The sequence below is a fragment of the Triturus cristatus genome, chromosome 4_1 (assembly GCF_964204655.1).
Source record: "Triturus cristatus chromosome 4_1, aTriCri1.1, whole genome shotgun sequence".
Lineage (NCBI taxonomy): Eukaryota > Metazoa > Chordata > Amphibia > Caudata > Salamandridae > Triturus > Triturus cristatus.
The window spans coordinates 7,647,189-7,652,188 of NC_140585.1; positions in this window are offsets into that span (position 1 = coordinate 7,647,189).

Here is a 5,000-nt window from a genome sequence, read left to right on the forward strand (position 1 = left end):
GCTGACGGAGCGTAGTTTTCTGCCCACCCCTATACAACCGTGTGGTTTGTGAGAACCCGTCCTGCGGCCTGGTAAGGGTCCGGGTGCCCGTGACGTGGTCCATTGGGCGAAGGGAGTCTCCCCAGACCTGGCTGGGATCAGAAGCAGGGACCGGGCCAGGTGGGTGGGTGGCTGGCTAAGTCCTTTCCACTGCGTAGTAGGAGTTTGCTTAGGGCTGGGCGGACTTTGCGTAGCAGAATTTTAAAAAAATTTGTGGAAAACGAGAGCACATCCTGAGTAGGGCTGGGCGGACTTTGCCTAGCGCAACTACGCACTATTCTGAAGAAAATTGTGGAAAACGAGCGCACAACCTCATGGACTGTGTGCCCGGGACGGGTCCCTCGTGCTTGGGCAGGCTCCCCGACCTCCCCAGCCTGGCTGTGTTGAGAAGCAGGGACCGGCCCCGGGCCTCCTGATTTTTGGTCAGGGCCTGGGATCCCACGTCCTGCGGCCTGCCAAGTGTCCATCTGCCCGGGACAAGGGACCCTGGTGCAGAGCCCCGGAGCCCTGCAAGGGCAGTCGGGAGCCCTACCGCTATGGCTCGGTGTGGGCAGCTGGGAGTCCTTCCGGTCCCGGCCATCTGGTCGCACCTTTCCCTCGGCCATCTGGTCGCGCGCAATGCTTTCCAATGGGGCGACCAGATGGCCGGGCCGGCCTGGAAGTCCCGATGAGGGTCCATTCGCCTCGCGGATCCCAGCCAGGGCTCCAGGAGGCCGGGCGCGTCCGCGCCTAGGGTCCCCTCCGTCACTCGGAGCGCGAGGGTTACAAGAAAGGTGGGTAGCCTTCCTCCGGATTAGTAGGGGCAGGGTATGCCGGGACACCCCTCCTGGGGATTGCGGTTCTCAGGCGGGGACCAGATGGGCCAAGCCCGGACGACACTTCCCCGGGGCGTCGGGTGCTTCCTCCTCCAGCCCGCGGCGAGGCAAAGTGCCCAGGACGGGCTCCATGGGTCTCCCGGGCGTCCCCCGAGGCCTGCAGCCCCAAAGCCCTGCAGACCCTGGAGCCCTTCAGCACGGAGCCCTGGAGCCCTGCAGGCCCGGAACCCTAGCAGGCCCAAGGCCCTGCAGCCCCGGAGCCCTGCAGGCCCGGAGCCCTGCAGCCCCGGAGCCCTGCAGGCCCAGAGCCCTGCAGCCCCGGAGCCCTGCAGCCCCGGAGCCCTGCAGCCCCGGAGCCCTGCAGCCCCAGAGCCCTGCAGCCCCGGAGCCCTGCAGCCCCGGAGCCCTGCAGGCCCAGAGCCCTGCAGGCCCAGAGCCCTGCAGCCCCGGAGCCCTGCAGCCCCGGAGCCCTGCAGCCCCGGAGCCCTGCAGGCCCAGAGCCCTGCAGCCACGGAGCCCTGCGTGGGCAGGCGGGAACCCTACCGCTATGGCTCGGGCAGACGGGAGCCCTTTCAGTTGCCGGCCACCTGGTCGCGCCTTTCCCCTCGGCCATCTGGTCGCGCGCAATGCTTTCCAATGGGGCGACCAGATGGCCGGGCCGGCCTGGAAGTCCCGATGAGGGTCCATTCGCCTCCCGGATCCCAGCCAGGGCTCCGGGAGGCCGGGCGCGTCCGCGCCTAGGGTCCCCTCCGTCACTTGCAGCGTGCGGGTTACAAGAAAGGGGGGTATCCTTCCTCCGGATTATTAGGGGCAGGGTATGCCGGAACACCCATGCTGGGGCTGTGCGGTTCATTGCCGGGGACCAGATGGGCGACGCCCGGGCAACATCCTCCAAGGCCTCCGGGGGCTTCCCTCCTCCGGGCCGCGGCATGGCAAAGTGCCCAGGGACGGGCTCCACGGGTCCCGGGCAGTCCTCCCCCGGGCGCCCAGGCCCCGAGAGCTCCGGTGGACCTCCCCGTGCCCGAGGCCAACCCGGGAAGCAGAGTCCCCCCCCGAGCCCTTGGTGTGAGGGTGGGCAGGCGGGAGCCCTACCGCTATGGCTCGGGCAGACGGGAGCCCTTTCAGTTGCCGGCCATCCGGTCGCTCCTTTCCCCTCGGCCATCTGGTCGCGCGCAATGCTTTCCAATGGGGCGACCAGATGGCCGGGCCGGCCTGGAAGTCCCGATGAGGGTCCATTCGCCTCCCGGATCCCAGCCAGGGCTCCAGGAGGCCGGGCGCGTCCGCGCCTAGGGTCCCCTCCGTCACTCGCAGCGCGCGGGTTACAAGAAAGGAGGGTATCCTTCCTCCGGATTAGTAGGGGCAGGGTATGCCGAAACACCCATGCTGGGGTTGTGCGGTTCATTGCCGGGGACCAGATGGGCTACGCCCGGGCAACATCCTCCCAGGTCCCCGGGGCTTCCCTCCTCCGGGCCGCGGCATGGCAAAGTGCCCAGGGACGGGCTCCACGGGTCCCGGGCAGTCCTCCCCCGGGTACGCCCAGGCCCCGAGAGCTCCGGTGGTCCTCCCCGTGCCTGAGGCCCAGCCGGGAAGCAGAGTCCCCACCCCGAGCCCCTGGTGGGTGGGCAGGCGGGAGTCCTTTCAGTTGCCGGCCACCTGGTGGCTCCTTTCCCCTCGGCCATCTGGTCGCGCGCAATGCTTTCCAATGGGGCGACCAGATGGCAGGGCCAGGCCTGGAAGTCCCGATGAGGGTCCATTTGCCTCTCAGATCCCAGCCGGGGCTCCAGGAGGCCGGGTGCGTTCGCCCCTAGGGTCCCCTCCGTCACTCGGAGCGTGCGGGTTTCAAGAACGGGGGGTAGCCTTCCTCCGGATTACTAGGGACAGGGTACTCTGGGACCCCTCTCGGTCCTCAGCCGGCAACTGGGTCCTGCCGTGTGGCAGGGTGGCCGGAGGGCCTTCCCCTGCGCGCCCGGGAGCCCCGGATGGGTCCAGGGGCCCGGCCGGGCCCCGGGTCGGGGTCTCCGGCCCCGGGTGCCGTCCCCCGGCCTGCGGCACCGCCAAAGGCCCGGGACGGGGTTCCGTTGTGGCCGGGGTGCCTCCCGTGGCTGGATTGGGTTCAGGAGCTCCGGCCGGGCCCCGGGGAGGGCGGCCTCCCCGCCCCGGTCTCCGTCCCGGGTCCTGCCGCGTGGCAGGGTGCCCGGGGAAGGGTCCGGAGGGCCCGGGGAGGCTTCCCCTGCACCTGCGGTCCTCGGAGCCCCGGCTGGGTCCAGGGGCCCGGCCGGGCCCCGGGTCGGGGTCTCCGGCCCCGGGCGCCGTCCCCCGGCCTGCGGCACTGCCAAAGGCCCGGGACGGGGTTCCGTTGCGGCCGGGGTGCCTCCCGTGGCTGCATTGGGTTCAGGAGCTCCGGCCGGGCCCCTGGGGGCCCCGGGGAGGGCAGGCTCCCCACCCCGGTCTCCGTCCCGGGTCCTGCCGCGTGGCAGGGTGCCCGGGGAGGGGTCCGGAGGGCCCCGGGAGGCTTCCCCTGCGCCTGCGGTCCCCGGAGCCCCGGCTGGTTCCAGGGGCCCGGCCGGGCCCCGGGTTGAGGCCTTTGGCCCCGGGCCCAGTCCCCCGGCCTGCGGCACTGCCAAAGGCCCGGGACGGGGTTCCGTTGGGGCCGGGGAGCCTCCCCTCGCTCGTCTGGGTCCCGGAGCTCCGGCCGGGCCCCTGGGGGCCCCGGGGAGGGCGGCCTCCCCACCCCGGGCTCCGTCCCGGGTCCTGCCGCGTGGCAGGGTGCCCGGGGAGGGGTCCAGAGGGCCCGGGGAGGCTTCCCCTGCGCCTGCGGTCCCCGGAGCCCCGGCTGGGTCCAGGGGCCCGGCCGGGCCCCGGGTCGGGGTCTCCGGCCCCGGGCCCCGTCCCCCAGCCTGCGGCACTGCCAAAGGCCCGGGACGGGGTTCCGTTGTGGCCGGGGAGCCTCCCCTCGCTCGTCTGGGTTCCGGAGCCCCGGCCGGGCCCCTGGGGGCCCCGGGGAGGGCGGCCTCCCCGCCCCGGGCTCCGTCCTGGGTCCTTCCGCGTGGCAGGGTGCCCGGGGCGCGGTCCGGAGGGCCCGGGGAGGCTTCCCCATCGCCTGCGGTCCCGGGAGCCCCGGCTGGTTCCAGGGGCCCGGCCGGGCCCCGGGTCGGGGTCTCCGTCCCCGGGCCCTGTCCCCCGGCCTGCGGCACTGCCAAAGGCCCGGGACGGGGTTCCGTCGTGGCCGGGGAGCCTCCCCTCGCTCGCCTGGGTTCAGGTGCTCCGGCCGGGCCCCTGGGGGCCCCGGGGAGGGCGGCCTCCCCGTCCTGGGTCCTTCCGCGTGGCAGGGTGCCCGGGGCGCGGTCCGGAGGGCCCGGGGAGGCTTCCCCATCGCCTGCGGTCCCGGGAGCCCCGGCTGGTTCCAGGGGCCCGGCCGGGCCCCGGGTCGGGGTCTCCGTCCCCGGGCCCTGTCCCCCGGCCTGCGGCACTGCCAAAGGCCCGGGACGGGGTTCCGTCGTGGCCGGGGAGCCTGCCCTCGCTCGCCTGGGTTCAGGTGCTCCGGCCGGGCCCCTGGGGGCCCCGGGGAGGGCGGCCTCCCCGCCCCGGGCTCCGTCCTGGGTCCTTCCGCGTGGCAGGGTGCCCGGGGCGCGGTCCGGAGGGCCCGGGGAGGCTTCCCCATCGCCTGCGGTCCCGGGAGCCCCGGCTGGTTCCAGGGGCCCGGCCGGGCCCCGGGTCGGGGTCTCCGTCCCCGGGCCCTGTCCCCCGGCCTGCGGCACTGCCAAAGGCCCGGGACGGGGTTCCGTCGTGGCCGGGGAGCCTCCCCTCGCTCGCCTGGGTTCAGGTGCTCCGGCCGGGCCCCTGGGGGCCCCGGGGAGGGCGGCCTCCCCGCCCCGGGCTCCGTCCTGGGTCCTTCCGCGTGGCAGGGTGCCCGGGGCGCGGTCCGGAGGGCCCGGGGAGGCTTCCCCATCGCCTGCGGTCCCGGGAGCCCCGGCTGGTTCCAGGGGCCCGGCCGGGCCCCGGGTCGGGGTCTCCGTCCCCGGGCCCTGTCCCCCGGCCTGCGGCACTGCCAAAGGCCCGGGACGGGGTTCCGTCGTGGCCGGGGAGCCTCCCCTCGCTCGCCTGGGTTCAGGTGCTCCGGCCGGGCCCCTGGGGGGGGGGCCCCGG